We start from the raw sequence: 20379 nt of genomic DNA, 5'->3' as shown, positions 1-20379 counted from the left end.
CTCTCTCTCTCTCTCTCTCTCTCTCTCTGTGTGTGTGTGTGTTTCTCTCTCTCTCTCTCTCTCTCTCTCTCTCTCTCTCTCTCTCTCTCTCTCTCTCTCTCTCTCTCTCTCTCTCTCTCTCTCTCTCTCTCTCTCTCTCTCTCTCTGTCTGTGTGTGTGTGTGTGTTTGTGTGTGTGCGCACGAGAAAAGTGTGGGTGTACTCTCATTCGGGGAGTATGGTGCACGACAATGCATAATAATAATAATATTAATAATAATAATAATAATAATAATAATAATAATAAACCTCTTAAAAAATGCACCAAGACTCTTTACCCCTTAGGTGGTGTGGAAATAAGGTCAAAGTGTAATATTTTAATGTTCTTGGCGACCACTCCTTCCTCACTCCCTGGCCATCCCCAGCGGAACTTTACCATTCACCTGCATGACTCACATCAGAATTTGCCTGACGGTCCTGGCATTCCATATATAGGTACAGTCTCCATATTTTTTCATAATTATGCCATATAGCTGACATTGTGTGGCAGATGGCAGACACACACTAAAAAATGGCAGAAATGCGATAACTAAAGCAGGCAGAGCAACTGGCAACTGCGGTGTGTTGGGTTGAGTTGAGCTGACAACGCCGCGGTGGCAACGCTGCCAAGTATTGTACAAATTTCTTTGTATTCACTCACAGATAGAGAATCAATCATAAAAACCATATTTGTTTTTATACTAGAGTGTGAGAGAAAGAGAGAGAGAGAAGGGTGTGAGAGGCACGGTACACGAGGTCAGTTGGAGACATAGCACCAGTGTCTAGCGGGCTGTCTACGTCAGAGCCGCCACTTAAGATTTGCCAGACTATAGGTGGCTGACAACACAACAACGCCATACACGCTCACGGAATGTAAAACAAGAAAAATGTACTAGTATACACAGTGCCTTCCTTATCACCACAGTTACACTCATAGCACTTATACTACATGCATTAACACATTTGAGGACACAAACAACACACCCACGACAACCACAAACAAGCACTCACACACAACAAACGTTTGCGCTCACCGTGGTTCAGTGTTTCGAACGGCACAAACAACGATACAAAAGCACACAGACGACACACCATCCTTCTCTTGCTGCTTCTATGTGGAGACACGGGCGCTATCGTCAACCCTTCAACCCTAGCCCTTTTTGCCCCAAGTACCCTTGCCAACTTTGTAGCAAGGCAATGAGGTGGGGGCAGAGGGCCATCCAGTGTGATTCGTGTCGTGATAGATCCGAGCATGCTGGCTGGTGCCACGTCAGGTGTATCGGGTCTTTTACGCCGACTTACGCTGGATTGGTTGACAATAGCGTCTCGTGGATCTGCATTAGATATGGCATTCCTAATTTCTCATCTTCACTCTTCTCAGCTAATCCTATTCCACTATTCAACTCCTTCGACACGCTATATATACAACCCTGACACACAACACCCTCCCCTCCTGAACCCCAAACACTCAACACCTCGCACCTCTCATAACCCAGATCCATCCTTCACAGCCAGCCCCATCAACCCACACAGACCGGTGCACTCCCTCCGTACGCCTGACTTGACCCATCACTCACCTCTCATTTCCCTTACTAACAACCCTATGCCTGCCCTGTCACCCTCACCCTATTCTACCCTCTCACTTTCCCCAGTCCCTATTTCCTTTTCCTCATCGCCTCCCGTTTCACCTCCCTCCTCTACTTCTTCACTCCCTTCCGTTCCTTCTTCATCATCACCATCTTCACCTATCCCTTCACGTCAACAATCACCACATCATAGCCACACTTCCCTCCGACTTTTAACAATAGATTTCCGTAGTATTAAAAACAAAATAGCCCAACTACACCATCAAATCACCACACATAACCGAGACATAATAGTAGGGGACTGAGACTTGGTTGACTTCTGACATTGAAAGTAGTGAGCTTTTCCCTCCCCCCTTTAGTATGACCGTTTTTCGTAAGGACCGTCCAACAGACCTCAGCAAAGGTGGCGGTGTTATCATCGCCACCAAGCCGCGTCTTTGTGTTCAGCATTGGCCTGACCTTGACACAGACTGCGAAATCACCTGGGTCCACTTACAAACCTTCAACTGTAAATCTCATCTTATTGCTGCTTTTTACAGACCACTTTCTACTAATACAGACTATTTACACAACCTTCAAATTTCTCTTTCACGCATACAGGCTGACAAGTACATCTGGATCACGGGTGATTTCAACCTCCCCGACATTGACTGGACTGCAATATCCCCATTTGACCCTCCCGATGCTGACGCCCTGAACCCCATTATTCCCCACACAAACAGATGCCAACTACACGACACATTCATTGACATCATAAATACATTTTCACTCTCACAAACAGTACTCCAGCCAACACAAACACATACTGTAGCACACCACGCTGGCCACGGTGGCCCTTTGACCACAGCACACACACTTGACCTTTTTCTCACCAACAACATTCTTAACATAACAAACGCTCAGGTTGTTCCAGGACTTAGTGACCACAACATACTCATCGTTGACGCTGACCTCCAACCGATTAGACATAAACAGAGACCCAGACAGATTTTCCTTTTTTCAAGGGGTGACTTAGACATGATCAAACAAGACCTAACTGCCTTCAGCACTGACTTTTTTTGCGACAGACCCAAACATAAGACTTCCTTCAACCAACTGGAACAACCTGAAACACACCACACACGCCTCAATGAACAGACACGTACCACAAAAAACACTTTCCAGTAGATACACACTCCCCTGGTTTTCCAGGGATCTATGCAGACAACATCGCCAGAAACAAAGACTCTACAGACGTGCGCAGACATACAACACAACAGATAATTGGACCGCCTACAAAAACCACCAAAAGACATTTGCCAAAAACATAAAAGTAGTGGAACGCAAACACATAGCAACTTACCTCGCAGAGAACGTAAGAAATAACAAAAGAGACTTTCAAATTCTTTAAGACTTGCAAACATGACACTAACACGATTACATCACTTAAAGACAACACTAACACATTAGTAACCAGCCCACAACACAAAGCACAAATACTCAACACACAGTTCCAATCAGTATACACATAAGAACACAACCTGACACCAAACATGCCACACAGCCCCTTCCCCCCCATAGCCCCCCTTGACATCACGACTAACGGAATACAGAAATTACTGGAAGGACTTGACACAACTAAATCCACTGGCCACGACAGCATTCCCGCCTTCATCCTTAAATCCTTTGCCCCCATCCTTGCCCCCATCCTTAAGGCCATATTCACCCAGTCCCTATCATCCACCTCATTACCCTCTGACTGGCTTTTGGCAAACATTAATCCATTGTTTAAGACAGGTGACCAGACTGACCCAGCCAATTATCGCCCCATCTCACTAACATCGATTCCATGTAAAATTTTCGAACACATAATACACAAACACATAATGAATCACCGTGACGCAAACAACATCCTTACTGACTCACAACACGGCTTTCGACCTAAACGCTCATGTGAATCGCAACTCATTACTACATATTACGACATTACGAGGCTACTTGACCGACGTGACATTAAACAAGTTGACACTATTGTTTTAGATTTTGCCAAAGCCTTCAACAAAGTCCCGCACAAAAGACTGACATTAAAATTGAAATACTACGGTATTTCAGGACCTATTCTTTACTGGATCACTGCATTTCTTACTAACAGGACTCAACGTGTTCTTCTTGATGGATCTTCATCTGACACTGCCCCTGTTTCTTCAGGTGTCCCACAAGGCACCGTTCTAGGCCCCCTTCTTTTCCTCCTGTACATTAACGATCTTCCACTGTCAACATTTAACTCTTCCACTAGACTATTTGCCGACGATAGTTTGCTGTTTAGAGCAGTAAAGACTACTGACGACTGCAGACTACTACAAAACAACTTGGACGCCCTCCAGCGGTGGGAGAGCACCTGGCAGATGCACTTCTGACCAGACAAATGCAAACTATTAAGATTCACCAGAGCGCACAACCCCATCTGTAATCACTGGCGGATTTGGGGGGGGGCCATGAGGCCCCCCAGGAGGAGCTATGCGCGCTTCCTTAGGATGGTGGTGCGCCCTAGGAGACCAAATAATTAAAATTTAAATTGGAATACATTGATCGATAGGAAAATATTATGTTCCAAAAAAAGGCTCACTAGGGGTGGGGGGGGTTGGGGGAGGCCCGAGGAGGGGGGTTCTAAAAGGCAAACGCTTATCGTATTGTTCTAGTGTTAAAGAATCTCGATTTTGCTCTATATGGCTTTTTCAGTTTTATCCCAGTTTAGCGAACAAATTTTGAGCTTTGCTCAAGAAACATGGAGAAGAAAGTGAATGTGACAACATCAATCTCTTAACTCTGTGTACCACTCGATTTGTTGAAAGACACACTGCAGTATCACGCTTCTGGAAATGCCTAACTACTATAGGTTCTGCACTTCATGAGATGATGACATGGGCAGACAGAGAAGCCAGTTCAAAATCCAGCAGTCTTCTATCTTCCTTAGAAAGAACAGAAACATTAGTCTCAATGGCTTGCCTCCAAGCTATATCATCAGTTATGAAACCATTATGTGCCGCACTGCAAGCAAGGGAGGTGATATCACCCAAGCATTAAAACTACTGAATGCCACAAAATCTGAGCTACAATCTATAAGCAGTGAGACATCGTTTGCAGAGATTTTCAAAGATATTGAGGCCACAGCAGAGAAATTGGGAGTTGAAGTGAAGAAACCTCGTCTTCCATCTAGATGCATTTACGCATCCAGTGAAGACACAGTAGACACTAAATCATATTACCGAATTTATGTCTAGATTACAGCTCTTGATTCAGTGCTCAGAGATTTTCGTGAAAGGTTACTGAACTGTCTGCTGGACTGAGCTCTCTCATTCCTAGTATTGTGAGTGACAAGTCATGGGAGGATATACAACCTGCATTTGTCAAATATGGCCCACTGATGAAAGATAACCCAATAGAATCTTCTGTAAGAGACGAGTTCAAGATTTGGCAGAGGCATTGGTCATCATGTGAGAAAAACCTACAACAGCAGTGGCAACAATCAATGAGTGTAAGGGTATGGAAGCTGTATTTCCCAATATGCTGACTCTACTAACTCTCCCCACCTCCTGTGTCAACTTGTGAGGCAGAGAGGATGTTCAGCAAGGTTGACCGTGCTCTGCTACCAGGAGCACAATGTCCGAAGAGATTGAGGCCCTTGTTCTGCTCCAAACACAAGCAATCGCCTTCCTTCTAATGTCTGCTTTAAGGAAATTATCATTTACCTTGTAGAGTCTTCATGAGACCCCAATTCATTGCAGACTGCATGGTAACACTGGTTGCTTATGAGTTGAAGATTCATTACATTCATTTGCTCAGAAGTCCAGAATAGCTTTTAATTTAATCTCAGTTCGGTTGTATTGATTAGGAGAAAAACCTTAAGTTAGTTCTAGTCAGTCTACAATTTAACAAAACCCTATCCATTTAAGCACTAAAATCTTCGTCATCTCTTTTCTGACCATTATTAGATCATTTTATTCAGATTTGATTAGAAGAATTTCCTTGGGCAACTGTACATGAATGACTATATATATAAGCCAACTGTAGGGATTTGGTGCCAGGTGCCCTGCATAATATTCTTAGTTACTACTACAGTATATTTTGATTTTACTGATTGATTGTACGTTTAAGTATCATAATCATTCATCCTATAACATTTTCAAATTGATTCAGGTACTAGTAAAATCCATGGAATAATTACTCATTGAAAGTATGAAAACTTGCAAGTAAAATTATTTATGTTTTAAATTTTCATTAACTATTATTGATGTTTACTTCTAAAAATATTTTTGATTAGCAAGTATTTTTTTTTACCTATTTCAATCTTCTTGTGAAAAAATATCAAATGAACTTTCTAAATAGCAAAACACTTATTGTTAAAACACAGGATTTTTTCTGAAAGGCCTTGCTCATGGTGCTTTAAAAAGCACATAAAATACTTCAAAATCTCAAAAACCAGCTGATTGGGCTCGCTTCGCTCGCCTATCTCTCTCACCAAAAATTCAAAGCGCCCCTATCCTCTTTGGCCCCCCCCAGGAAACCTCCCTAGATCCGCCTATGTCTGTAATGCAGGGAAAACTGAGAAATTGATAACCTTTAATAACTGAAGTGTTGCTTGTGAATCAGGTGGTTACGAACCACAAGACAGACAGACGAATCAGATGTGGAGCTGGTGGCGTGACTACGCTTCGGCGAAGGTGCCGAATGATCATTAGTTAGTTTTTTTCACGGAGGATTGACGAGCAGAATTTTTCACCTGTATTGAGAGAACCAGTTGCTTCGGAACTCTTTCTGAACTGGCGGAACAAGCCTATTGGATGTTAACTAAACCACTGATAAATGCGTTCACTAGCCTCTGGCTAGCCCGCGGGCAGTGGGGGGGTGAGGTGAGAAGCCGACGGTGTGAGGGAGTCTCCCTCACACACCGTCTCGACCTCACCCCCACAGATACGTTGAACCCAGCTCCTAGGGACCAAGCTTGTTAGTGTGTTATCTTGATACAATGTTAATGTTACTTAAAGAGAGAATTGACACACACTGTCTCGACCTCACCCCCACAGGTTCCCTAGCATACTGACTGAGCTGGTACCTCACTTGTTGTGTGTCATTATAGAGTACGTACGTGAACATCCCCTTTTGTGTGGGCTTATGATCACCCCCTTGGTATCTTAACCCCACACGAACACCTTGCCCCATGATCATCTTTGTGAACACATATCAGTGGTTGAAGGGACACATTTTTTTGGATAATTATGCACCATAGAAACTTGACTAGGGTAGTTTTTGTTAGCTATGGCCAGGACTCTATATCTATATATATTTTATGAAATGTTCTGTGATGGGTGGGCCCTACTGGTGATTGGAATGATGAGTTGTAATCAGTATTGTAAAGTAACTCAGTAAATGCTCGCTGCCATTACCAACAGAATAATGAGTTGTCAATAGTATTGTTACTTAACTTCAATAAGCTCGCTACCATTACCAACAGAATGATGAAGTATAAATAATATTGTTACTTAACTTCAATAAGCTCGCTACCATTATATACCAACAGAATGTGAATAAACTTAATCATAATTTAACCTTGTGTTGCGTCACCCTAACAACCAGGAAGCACACCTCTAGTAAGATAATAAAAACAGAGGATCGAAGCTGAAGGCAACACACATCCATCACACCTACACCCTCCACAATTCAAATTTAGAATCAGTTCACACACACAAGTACCTTGGTATCCATCTCTCAACCAACTTGAAATTCAACACCCACATAGACCATATCAGTGCCACAGCCAACAGAACACTGCGGTTCCTGAGGAGGAATTTACATAACTGCACACCTGACATTAAACACATAGCCTATGACACACTTGTGAGACCAACACTGGAATACTGCTCCATGGTGTGGGATCCTTGCACACACAGAAACATTGATAGGTTAGAACAAATCAACACCAAGGCGGCAAGGTTCATTACAAACAATTACACTCAAACGCCTGGAATAACAACACGGATCAAACAACAGATAAACATGGACCCTCTTCACATACACAGACAAGCACACAGACTTACACTTATGTACAAGATCACAAACACTCACATTGACATTGACCCACAAACAGGGATGGCCCGAAGGGAATGCAGTTGGGGGGGGGTAAGGTAAACTATGACCAACTCAGTCATTTTATGACCAACAACAAACTGGCGGGGTTTTAAAACTCACCTTTTTTAGGGGCATTTTTAAGGCCTAAGTAGGGACATTTATGAGTCTCAGATGCTTTTCATTTGCATTTTTTTTTACCTTCTCTAAAAATATTTGACCACCTATTAATAAGAGCTCCGGAGTTGAGGCTCCGGCTGGACCATCCCTGCTCTCCGAATGGACCCTGATCTGATCCCTTCCCACTGTTCCCAGGGCTTCCCTCCTGGACCATCACTCTTAAATAAAAAAAAAAAAAAAACTTTTATTTGACCATCTGAGGTGACCTCAGATGGTCAAATAGCAGTGAGGTGGTGAGTGGTGGCGTGTTGTGGTTACGTTCTCGGGTGCCGAGTTCCAGCCCTACTACAGTCTACAGGCAAACCCTTATTCACTGCAGTGTCTTAAAGCTATCCACATGTCACCATCTACTCCACCTGGAGCACATAATGTGCATGGAAGGATTTGGAGGATCACCCAAACATAGCCAGCGCTAACCCCTGCAGGAGGCTGGTTCAAGAGTGATGATACTGAGCCAGTATACAGTTCGAATAACGCAGTCGGGCCATCCATGCTCCTGATCCTCCGCCTGTGGCCATTCCTGCCTAAAAAAAAAAAAAAAAAAAAAAAACAATTGACCACCTCACTAGGACTTTTTGACCAACTCCGACCAAACATTGGGGGGGGTGACCCCCCCCCCACCCCACCCCGCTCGGGCCATCCCTGCCCACAAACATACCTACACAACGCAAACAGTCAACGTACTCATAACACACACATCCATAAATACCAAACATATCACACTAACACTGATGCATACAAGCACTCATACTTTCCACACACCATACATGACTGGAACAGCCTCCCTCAACAGATTTTAGACTGCAGTACAATAGACTCATTCAGAAAACAAATACACACTCACTTGTCACCACAACACACCAACACTAACAATTACACCTGCCCTGCACACTCGGCTCCCCCGTCCCCCCAACAGCCAACACAAATATGCGTGTTATGCACCTATACAGGTGCCCTGCACATTATTCGTCCAGATCCAGATCCATTATAATATGTTGAAGACATTTTCCTACAGTATTCTCTTAACCTAGCTATTCTGACCCTCAAGCAAAATGAAACATGTTTACATGGCCTTAGTATTTTACTGTTTTTTTTTTTTTTATATAATCAACAATAAGTATTTAAATTAAATAAAATTTTATTGAAATATAATCATTGATGACTTATCTTCACAATACCTTGGAATCGCACAGAACATTTATTGCAGCAAGTGTGTGTGTGTGTGTGTGTGTATTTACCTAGTTTACCTAGTTGTAGTTTTACAGGGCCTGGGCTTTACGCTGGTGTGGTCCCGTCTCCGTATCTGCATTTATCCAACTTTTCCTTAAAGCTTTGCACACTCCTCGCTGATACTACATCCTCACTTAGTCTGTTCCAAACCTCTATATTTCTTTGCGGGAAGCTATATTTCTTTGTCTCTCAAGCATCTTCCCTTCCTCAATTTTCTACTGTGTCCTCTTGTGTTCCTGGTGGTAATTTCTTCATTTAGTAGTAACTCCCCATTGTCTACTTCTTCCATTTTGCTCAATAATTTGTATATTTGTATTAGGTCTCCCCTTTCCCTTCTTTGTTCCAGTGTTGGTAGGTCCATTCCTTTCGTCTTTCCTCATATGTCAATCCCTCCAGCTCTGGAACCATTTTTGTTGCCATCCTTTGTATTCTTTCTAGTTTCTTTGTGTTTCTTCTCATGGGGAGACCACACTGCCTCCACATATTCCAACTTTGGTGTGATCATGGTGGTAATTAATTTTTTCATCATATCCTTATCCATGTATGGAATGCTATTCCTATATTTCTCACCATGTTATACGTATCACCGAATATCCTATTAACATGACTCTGGCTGTTTGTTATCTTGCATTATTACTCCCAGGTCTCTCTCTTCGTGTACTTTCTTTAATGTTTCACCATCTCCCATTTTATGTGTCCATTTTGGTCTTGCTTCACTTTTTCCCATTTCCATAACATGACATTTCTCCACATTAAATTTCGTCTCCCATTCCATACTCCATTTCCAAATCTTGTTTAGGTCTTCTTGCAGAATTTTGCAGTCTTTACTGTTTCTTATATGTCTTAGCAGCTTTGCATCATCTGTGAACAGGCTCATATAACTATTCACTCCTTATGGCATGTCATTAATATATGCTAGGAAAAGTATTGGTGCCAATACTGATCCCTGAGGCACTCCACTCTCTACAGTTTTCCATTCTGATGTTATGTCTTTAACCACTGTTCTCATCTCCCTTCCCCTTAGGTAGCTTTCCATCCAGTTCTTCAGTTTCCCTTTCAATCCTCCTCTATTCTCCAGCTTCCATAGCAGTCTTGTATGTGGAACTTTGTCAAACGCCTTCTTCAGGTCCAGGTAGACGCAATCAACCCATCCGTCCTGTATTTTGTCTGTCACTCTTGAGTAAAAGCTCAGTAAGTTTGTCACACATGAGCGCACTTTTCTGAATCCATACTGTTTACTTCTGATTAAATTATTCTCTTCTAGAAATCTCGTCCATTGTTTCTTTATCACTTTCTCACATATTTTACATACTACACTGGTCAATGATACAGGTCTGTAGTTCAGGGGTTCTTCCTTCCTTCCACTTTTGTACATGGGGACCACTTCGGCCCTCCGCCACTCTGTAGGCACTGTACCAGTTGTTATCGAGCATTTAATGATGTCATATATCGGTCTAACCAACTCATTTCTGCATTCTTTCATTATATACTCTTGAGACTCCATCCGGTCCTTCAGCTTTCCTCTCTTCCAGCTCCCCACTAATTTATATATCTCCTCTTTGTTTACTGAGACTTCTTCCATATGAACATTTATCTTGTTTTCTTGTGGTTCGTTAAATATTGATTCTTTTGTAAAAATTTGCTGGAACTCTTTGTTTAGTAACTCCACCATGTCTTTAGGATCATCGATTTTCACATTCCCGTCACTCAGTCTTTCTCCCTTGGTTTAATCTTTCCATTTATGAATCTGTAAAATAGTTTAGGTTGTTCCTTGCACTTTTCAACAATGTCCTTTTCATATCCCTTCTCTTCTTCCTTCCTTATTTTCACGTATTCATTTCTCGATACCTTAAAATCTTCTTTGTTTCTTTGTTTTTTATTTCTTTTTAATCTTTTCCACGCTTTGTCTCTTTTTTTCTTTTGCCTCAGCATATTTTGCATTAAACCAGTCCTTTTTTCCCTTTTCTTTAGGTGTGTATTCTGGTACAAACTTCATAACACCTGTTTTATACGCCTCCATGAAAATATCATACTTTTCTTGCACTTCACTTGTTCCCATTAGCTCATCCCAGTCCAGCTCTCCATAATATTTCCTAGATTTTCCACGTCTGCCTTCCTATAGCTTAACCTGTTTCTTTTATATGATTCATCCCCTTCACTTCCTTCCTCCTCCATTTCTATCTCTATTATCCAGAGCTGGGATTCTGTAGAAAAAATCTACCACCGGTATCGGTAGTCGGTAGCGAGCCGCGTCCAATCGGTATCGGTAGATCGGTAGATTTTTCAGAAATCTACCGATCGGTATAGATTCGGTAGATTAAAAAACTCTATAATTATATAATAAAAAAATGCTTTTAAAGGCCCATAACACACATTTTAAGTTATTTCTCTCTTATTTCGGTTAACTTAAGAATAGAAGTAAATTAGAGTCTTTTAATACCTTTTTTAAGTTCAAAAATACATAACTTATTTAATAAATGAATTTCTCCCTCAAAAAATAAACATCAAACACACACTCCTACACACGGGCCCCGCCGCGCCACATACAAAACACTCACTCAACACACAGCATATCCTAACCTCTGGTTCGTAACAATATGATTAAATAGTTCACTGACTTGATCAAAACTTTTTTAATGTAAAATAAAGTTTAAAAAAGGAAAATCACTTGAAAAGTTAAAAACGATTAAGTGCTGCTGCCAAGTGGTGGACTTAAAAACACTGCCATAAAACACTAGGCGATGAGGCTGAGCACGTTGTCGAGGCGTGAGGAGCTAGAGCGAGCCAAACAAGAGTGGGGTTTGGCGGAGCGAGAATCTGCTAGGTCGTGGCTGCCTCTGATTGGCTGAGAACGCCCAGAACGGCGGTGATTGGCTAAGCGTGATGACGTCAAAGTAATACCTGGAATTTCCTGCTAACTGCTTCCATAGATGCGCTCGAACGTGTTGAAACTTGTCCGTTTCATTTTGCTGTCGATCTTCTCTTAAGTCTTAACAAAAAGTCCCGCCGCTTTTCAATCTACCGATACCGATTGACTGCCAATCATGCGATCGGTAGCGGTATTCGGTAGTTTCTTCAAAATACCGAATGATCGGTATCGGTAGCAGTAATCTACCGCCGGTAGTACCGATCCCAAATGTCAATCGGTAGTCCCAGCTCTGCTATTATCACATGGTCACTCTTTCCTAGAGGGCATCCATACCTTAATTCATCCCTCAAGTGTATTCCTTTTGTTAACGCCAGGTCCAGTCTCGCCGGTTCGTCGTCACTTCTATACCTTGTGTGTTCCTTCACCCTTTGCATCATCAAGTTTTCCATCATCAATCTTAACAATCTTTCCCCCCGTGCCATATCGCCACCACTGCTTTCAAACATCTCCCAATCTACCTCTTTACAATTAAGATCACCAACTAAAAGTTTGCCTTGAGCATTCTACTGAAACTCTGAATGGTATCTTCAATCATGATTTCATATTCTTTACTCCATGAGGTTGTTGTAGGTGGTACATATGTTGCTATAATTGTCATCCTTTCTCTGTTTTTGTTCTCCAGACTTACACTCACTATTTCTGCCTCTCCTTCTCCATATACTACTGATTTTACTAGTAACTCCTTCTTCGTCATTATCATCACTCCTCCTCCACCTTTGCCCACTCTGTCTTTCCTCCATACATTGTATTTTTTATCAAACACTATTTGGATGACTTCATTTAGTTTAGTTTCTGTTAGGCACACAGTCATGGGCTCCTTCTCTTTTAGATAGTCTAGTAGTTCCAGCTTGCTAGATATTATTCCGCCTTCATTTGTATACATCACATTTAATCCCTTAATTGTAGCAATCTTGTCTAACTTCCGCTCTCCTTCCTCTTCTCCCTGATGTAGCACTTTCTGACACGATCTCCCAGAACTCTCCAAAAAATACCTCTTTTTTTTCCTCTTCAGATCTTACATCATTCCTCTCTTTTGCCTCTGCTAGAAGTGCATTCCATTTCTTCCTTTCTTCTTCATTTTTATTTTTATTTATATATATTTCTTTCCATCCTTCTGTTTCCCTTAACTTAGTTGTTCTGTACAGTATTTCCTCTGTTACCTTCTGCAATCTTAATCTCAATTTAACTGGTCTAGTTTTGCCCTCCATGTAGGGCCCATCTATAGATTTCCTTCTCCTCCTCCTCAAGGTTTTTCACTTCATCATCATTTAAGTTCTTAAGTAAGTCTTTTACCAATTTCAGTTCTTCCTTTTCCCTCTTTGGTTTATATGTGATGTTCTTTTCCTTCATAACAAATATTACTGCACTCTTCTTTTTATCTCCCACGTCTCTAACTAATTCTTCATTATTCTTCAAAGCCTTAACCGCCTCTTTTTCTACGTTTTCCTTGTCTTCTTTCAACTCTTGTTCGATTATTTCTCTGAGCTTTACATTAGCTTTCTTACTTTCCACTTTCCAAGTCTTCACTTCGCCCATCACTTCCTCTCTAACTCTCTCTTCTTCATTGCTTACCATTTGTTTCAAATTTTCATTTTCCTTAATTGCCACTCCCAGTCCTTCCCTCGTCAATTTCTCATATTTAGCCAATTTTTCCTTTAGTTCCTCATTCTCCTCAATCAGCTGTTTTTCCCTGTCCTCCAATTTGCGTACCCTTGCTTTAAGTTCTCTCTGGAATTCTTTGCTGTAAATCCTCCTTGTCTCTGCTCTTAACTATGATCCACTTGTCCAGCTTCTTCTCCATAATCACTATTCTCTTATACATTGCCAAATCTTTGATGGCAAATCCCGAAAAACCTGACGATTCATACCTTCCATCTGTACTCTCGTCTTCACTGCTCCCTGTATCCTTCCTTCGTTCTTTTCCTCGCGCTCCCTGTCTTCTTCTGGGTGTTTTCCACTCCATGGTCTCCTCCCTTTCACTCATCTTACCCAATTATTCAATACAGGAGACAAAAACCAGCACATCTGCACTGCCCAGGCCCATGTAAACACTACTACAACAGGTTCACGGATCCGTGAGCTGGTTGATTGTTCCTAACTGTCCTCCCATTATTTTCCAGCACGGGAGGGCATATTGTTTTATTCTCTCATAGGAAAACATCAGTGAATACAGTACAGCGCTTTGCTTTGTCATAAGTGAAGTGAAGGACCAATAAATAGCCTTCATGCAGTGATTCATCAGTAAATTAATGGAAAATAGCATATAGCAATATTGTAAAAAAAAAAACTCTTGATATGCATAGCCCATGAGACCCTTATTTTTTTTTTTTTTGGGTGGGGGGGGGTTAGGGAGCATCATAGGTTCCTCAAGGGGGGGGGGGTGATGGGGAGCGAATTGAGCATGCCATGCATGTCTGCTTTTCATTTTTCTTTAAATAAGCTCTTTTAGGGGCATTTTGAAGCTGATTTAGAAAACATTGAGGGGGGGGGGGGTGCTATATAAATAGCCCCCCCCCTGAATATAATTGCTTGAAGCAGATTGCCTTCTTTTATATGAGGGGGTCAGGTCCATCTGGCCACAGGACATTTCTGAATCGAAACTGAAGGCTTGATATATAAGCTCAAAACTGCCTAAGTTTTTTCTTTTTTAATTACATGCCGATTGGTTAATGACATCCATTTGTATTTTTATGAATATTGACATTGTGAGGTTATTAACCCTTTCCTAGAGAAACAGATAAGCTTTTGTATAATGGTAATATGGTTGGCATTTATTAAGACTACTACATATGACCCTTTAGTGTAACAACTCAGGTTATCAGAATTACATTGCAGTACACTGTGATATGGGTGAGGTGTGATTGTCTTCAGGAAGTCTCTTACTGGAAAAATGGCAATTTAAGAATATACTAGGTCCCAGAGAACTATCCATTTGTATTATTTTCTTCCCTCCTAAGGACATCAAGTATGTTGTAAAATTCTCCCTGGTACATATTTTCACTTAATTCCTCCCCTCCCATGGGCTCTGAGGAAGTCCTCAGTTTTTCATGGAGTAAGATTTTGATTCCTTACCTTGGTAACATGTCTTTCCCCTTCTTCCCCTCCCAAGGGCTCAGAAGAAGTCCCCAGTTCATGTTGCATGATTTCCTTACCGTGGTACACGTTTTTCCCCTTCCTTCCCCTCCCAAGGGCATAAGGAAGACCCCAGTTCTTCATGCTGCAAGATCTTCCTTACCTTGGTACATGTCTTTCCCCTTAATTCCTCCCCTCACATGGCCACAAGGAAGTGTCCAGTTCTTCATGCTGCAAGATCTTCCTTGCCTTGGTACATGTCTTGCCCCTTAATTCCTCCCCTCACATGGCCACAAGGAAGTGTCCAGTTCTTCATGCTGCAAGATCTTCCTTGCCTTGGTACATGTCTTTCCCCTTAATTCCTCCCCTCACATGGCCACAAGGAAGTGTCCAGTTCTTCATGCTGCAAGATCTTCCTTACCTTGGTACATGTCTTTCCCCTTAATTCCTCCCCTCACATGGCCACAAGGAAGTGTCCAGTTCTTCATGCTGCAAGATCTTCCTTACCTTGGTACATGTCTTGCCCCTTAATTCCTCCCCTCACATGGCCACAAGGAAGTGTCCAGTTCTTCATGCTGCAAGATCTTCCTTTGGTAGTCCAACAACCATATTCTTTTCCCATCCAAAATTGAGTTCAGGGTCAAAGAAGGCTCCAAAATTTCTTGCATATATATATATATATATATATATATATATATATATATATATATATATATATATATATATATATATATATATATATATATATATATATATATATATATGGTTAATTACATATAGATTATTTACAAAATTATGTGTATTATTTTAGTACCTAATACTCCTACTAAAAAAAGCTTTTCTGGAAAGAAGTTAACCAAGAAATGGGTGATGAAAGACAGTTCTGGCATGAAGAGGAGAGATGGTGTGCTTGTGAGAAGGAGTGAGGAGATAACTGGATCATCCTGAAACTCACTACACACACCACAGTTAACAGACACATCACAAAAAATACTTTCTAGTAGGTACATTCACAGCCATTGTCACGTTAACATCTGAGCTGGGCTCTCCGTTTTTCTAATCTTTTTCAATTTTTTACCAATTCATCGTCCATAGCCACCTCACTCTCCCCATAACTACCTTCCCCGCCCCTCCTTGTCCCCATCTTAATGGCCCAAAAATTTATTCTGATGAGTGTGAGGTCAGCCTCTCTCTCTCTCTCTCTCTCTCTCTCTCTCTCTCTCTCTCTCTCTCTCTCTCTCTCTCTCTCTCTTTTTTCCCCTGTGCCCCTCACTTATTTCTTTTCTACAATCAGTAACAACATAAGAAAGAGAAAGATAGAGAAACAAAGACAGAAAAAGAGAAATAAAGAGTAATAAAGAAATAAAGAGACTAAGCAAGAAAGAAAGAAAGACCGAAAAGAAAGAAAGAAAAAGAAAAAATATATATAAAGAAAGAAAGAATGTGAGAAAGAATGAAAGAAAGAATGAAAGAAGAGAGAAAGAATAAAATTAGAATGAAAAATATATAGACAGAAAGAGACAGACAGGAAGAGAAAATGAAAAAAAGAGGGAAAGATAGAAAGAGAAAAAAAAACAGTTAGAGGAAGAAAAAATATAGAGAAAGAATGAGAAAGAAAGAATTAGAATAAAAAAACAAATAGAAAGAAAGAGACAGACAGGAAGAGAAGAAAGATAGAAAGAGGAAGAATGAGAAAAAAGTGAATGAAATAGAAAAAAAAGAGAAAGAAAGAGAAAAAGAAGAAAAAAAGATAGCAAAAGAGAGAAACAGATAGAGAGAAAGAATGAGAAAGAAAGAAAAGAATGCGAGAGAAAGAATGATCTTGATTTTGATTTTGATGAGTAATGTGCAGGGCACCCATACAGGTGAGAGAGAGAGAGAGAGAGAAAGAAAAAGAAGAGAAAAAGAAAGAAAATTAAAAAGGATGAAAGACAAATAAAGAAATAAAGATAAAGAGACAAAGAAAGAAAGAGAAAGACAAAGAGAAAAAATAAAAAGTTAGAGAAACAAAAAAGAAAAAGAGTAATGAAGCAATAAAGAGAGACAAAGAAAAAAAAATATACATATATATATATATATATATATATATCTATATATATATATATATATATATACATATATATATATATATATATATATATATATATATATATATATATATATATATATATATATATATATATATATATATATATATATATATATATATATATATATATATATATATATATATATATATATATATATATATATATATATATATATATATATATATATATATATATATATACAGTAAAAAACCTGATTATCCGAAATGGAAGGAAGCCTCTTTCGGATAAGCCGATTTTACAGATAATCGGATTTATGGCCGCCATTTTGATCGCCGCCAGTTTGATCGTCGGCATTGTGTTCTGCTGTATGGTAAGGACGACTTTCTTCCTTTTCCGGTTTCTTTCGGCATGGTGATGTAGAAAGAAGTGAGGTCGAAGCACAGGTAGAACGCGATGCAACTGCCCAGTGTGAAGTGTGTGACGCGACTGCCGCCGACTGACGATGTAAACAATGAAACCAAACAAACACACGCTACGCTAAACAAAGTAGTACGCTTAAAACATGTGATGTAAATGTTTTATTATTGTATGTTTGTCTGTGTGTCTCCTTGTCTGGACCAGTGTATGTTGATACTTGTGAGCGTTGCAGATCTGAATTGTGAATGTTGCAGAGTGCGATTGTGAATGGTTGTGCAAGCTTGCAAGTGTGACCTTGATGCATCGTGCAGGTGGAGACACAGTATGATGACTCATATTATCGCGCAACTCGTATGTTGGAAGGGGAATGTGGCATGGAGTGGAGAGGGGAGTCGTGTTTGTGTCGTTGTCTTGAGAGTACGGTGTGAGAGTAGTCGTGCAGTAGTTTGTTCGTTCGCCACCTACGTCCTTGCTGGGGCGAAGGTGCGGACGTGGTGTTGAGAGTTTGTTTAATGTTTTTGTCTAATACATTGATCTATTCGTTACAAGCTATTTCGGCAATACGTATTAGAAAGCATATTCATTTTAACTGTTCTTATCAATTTTAAATGTGTTAATATAGTACATATGTAGTTACTTTTATTTATTTTTGATGTTTTATAACGTTTTAGTATAGAAAGAAAAAAAATTTAATTGCATTATCCAGATCAATTTCGGATAATCCGGTTTTCGGATAATCAGCTTTCGGATAATCTTGGTTTTACTGTATATATATATATATATATATATATATATATATATATATATATATATATATATATATATATATATATATATATAGTAAGAAAGAAAGAATGAAATCAGTTCTGCTGCCCGCACGCGGGTTGCTTGATTTACGCTCCCGTCTCCCACGCTGACTTTGTTATGAAAAACAAAGCCAAAAAACGTCGCCTTGCTCGGTCCAGGCAGCTTCTCCGGCGAGAGCGTGCTTCCTCCCTTCCTGGGAATGAGCCCAGAGACCGTTCACGGAGTCCTGCCAACAGTCAAGCCGGTAGTACAACAAGTGACACCTCCTCCACCTCCTCGCCATCACCCGACACCATGGAAAAAAAGTCACGCTCGGAAGCCCCAACACTGCCTTCCACGCCCTCAAGTGCACGCAAACCTTCCTGCAGAAGTCGGGGCAACTCGACAGGATCTAACTCCCACCCTGGTGACAGGACGGCCAACACAATCAACGACTCCTGATAACAACTACCACTGACGGGGCTCTAGAGGCTGTGGGCCCACAGCCTAACTAGCCCCATAAAACACCCACGAAGAAGAAGAAGAAGTCACCCTCCTCGCCGCCCGTGCCTCAGCTGAGTCCTCCCGGTCCGGCAGAAGCGGCTCTCGTCCCTCCTGCCCCGGAAGAGGGTCACACTATGGATGTCTCAGCAGCTGCGGGTGTTACTGCTACACAGGGACAGGTGCCCAAGACACGGCGCAGTTTGTTGTGGCCCCTCACCACAGGTCAGAACTCAACGGCTGCCAAACACCTGTGGTTCATGGGACTCCTCCAACAGCACCCATAGGGCAACCCGCTGTTCAAGGAAGGTAGGAACGTTCCTTACATCACGCTGGATATTGGGCCAGTGTACGACCAGCTTGTGACGCAGGGCTTTCTTGGGGAGGTCCTGGTGCCGTTGGAAGGGTCACCAAGAACGGTTCTTGTTCATGGTGTGCCCACCTATGTGTCAGTGAACTGCTTTGCCACTCCTCCGGGCTTTCTGTCACTGAAGAGGCGGTTTGTGGGACTGGAGGCGCGTCCACAACTACTTGGTTCAATTCAGGGTGACATTCCTGATGAAGTGTGGATATGTGGTGTTGGCAGGAAGCGGGTCACTCCTTACTGACATGAGCCTGACCTCTGCTACCATTGCAGTCCCTGGGGTCATAAGGACTGGAAGTGTAGATCCTTGCCTCGGTGTCGGTTCTGTGCTGGCCGCCACCTTTTGGAGGAATGTCAGAAACGTATCCAGGACGGTGCCTCCATTCCTCCTCGGTGCTGCAATTGTGGTGGCCCTCATAATGCCCACTCCAGGGCGTGTTCTGTGAAACCTGCCCCCTTCTTCGGCCCCCTTCGAGAGCAGTCAGACCCCTACACCCATCAAACTGTCCCTCCTGCAGCCTACCGCCCTGCACCGCCCCCTGCCCATAATTCCTGGGAAACTCCTTTACCAAGCTCTGGACCTCGACAACCCTCCGCTGGCACTGTCAGTGAGTCCTCACCTGTCCCTGCAGTCCCCGCTGGGGGTCCACTAGTCTCCGCTTCTGCTGCTGACCTCTCTAGTAGTATTCTGCTTTCCCTACAAAAGGAAATAGCCAACCTCTCAGTTGTCCTGGCTCAAGTTTCTGTGCGCCTCGCTGCTGTGGAAGCTCGCCCTGCTCCCCCTGCTCCATGTCCTCCTCCTGGCCCGGCTCCTGTGACTGCTGACGCTGGAGGGTCCTCTTCTCTGCCGCTCTCGGTGGCGGCCGATCCCCAGCCTCAGGCAACAGCCAGTACTCCTCTCAGCTCAGTTCCTCCTGTGCAGGCTACAGGAACCCATGTAGCTTCGCACACCTCCAGCAGCGGTGCCCAGATTGTGGGTGACTCTGGCCTGACCGCAGTCTACTCTCGGCTGGATTCACTGGAGACTTCGGTAGCGGGCATACGTACTACCATGCAGGCCATCCTTGCAAGAATGGATGGCACTCAGCAGCAGCCCCTGAATATCTCCTCGACCTCGTAATGGCCTGCACGACCTATCACTTCC

The sequence above is a fragment of the Eriocheir sinensis genome, chromosome 4 (assembly GCF_024679095.1).
Source record: "Eriocheir sinensis breed Jianghai 21 chromosome 4, ASM2467909v1, whole genome shotgun sequence".
NCBI lineage: Eukaryota > Metazoa > Arthropoda > Malacostraca > Decapoda > Varunidae > Eriocheir > Eriocheir sinensis.
This window is presented reverse-complemented; position numbering follows the sequence as displayed.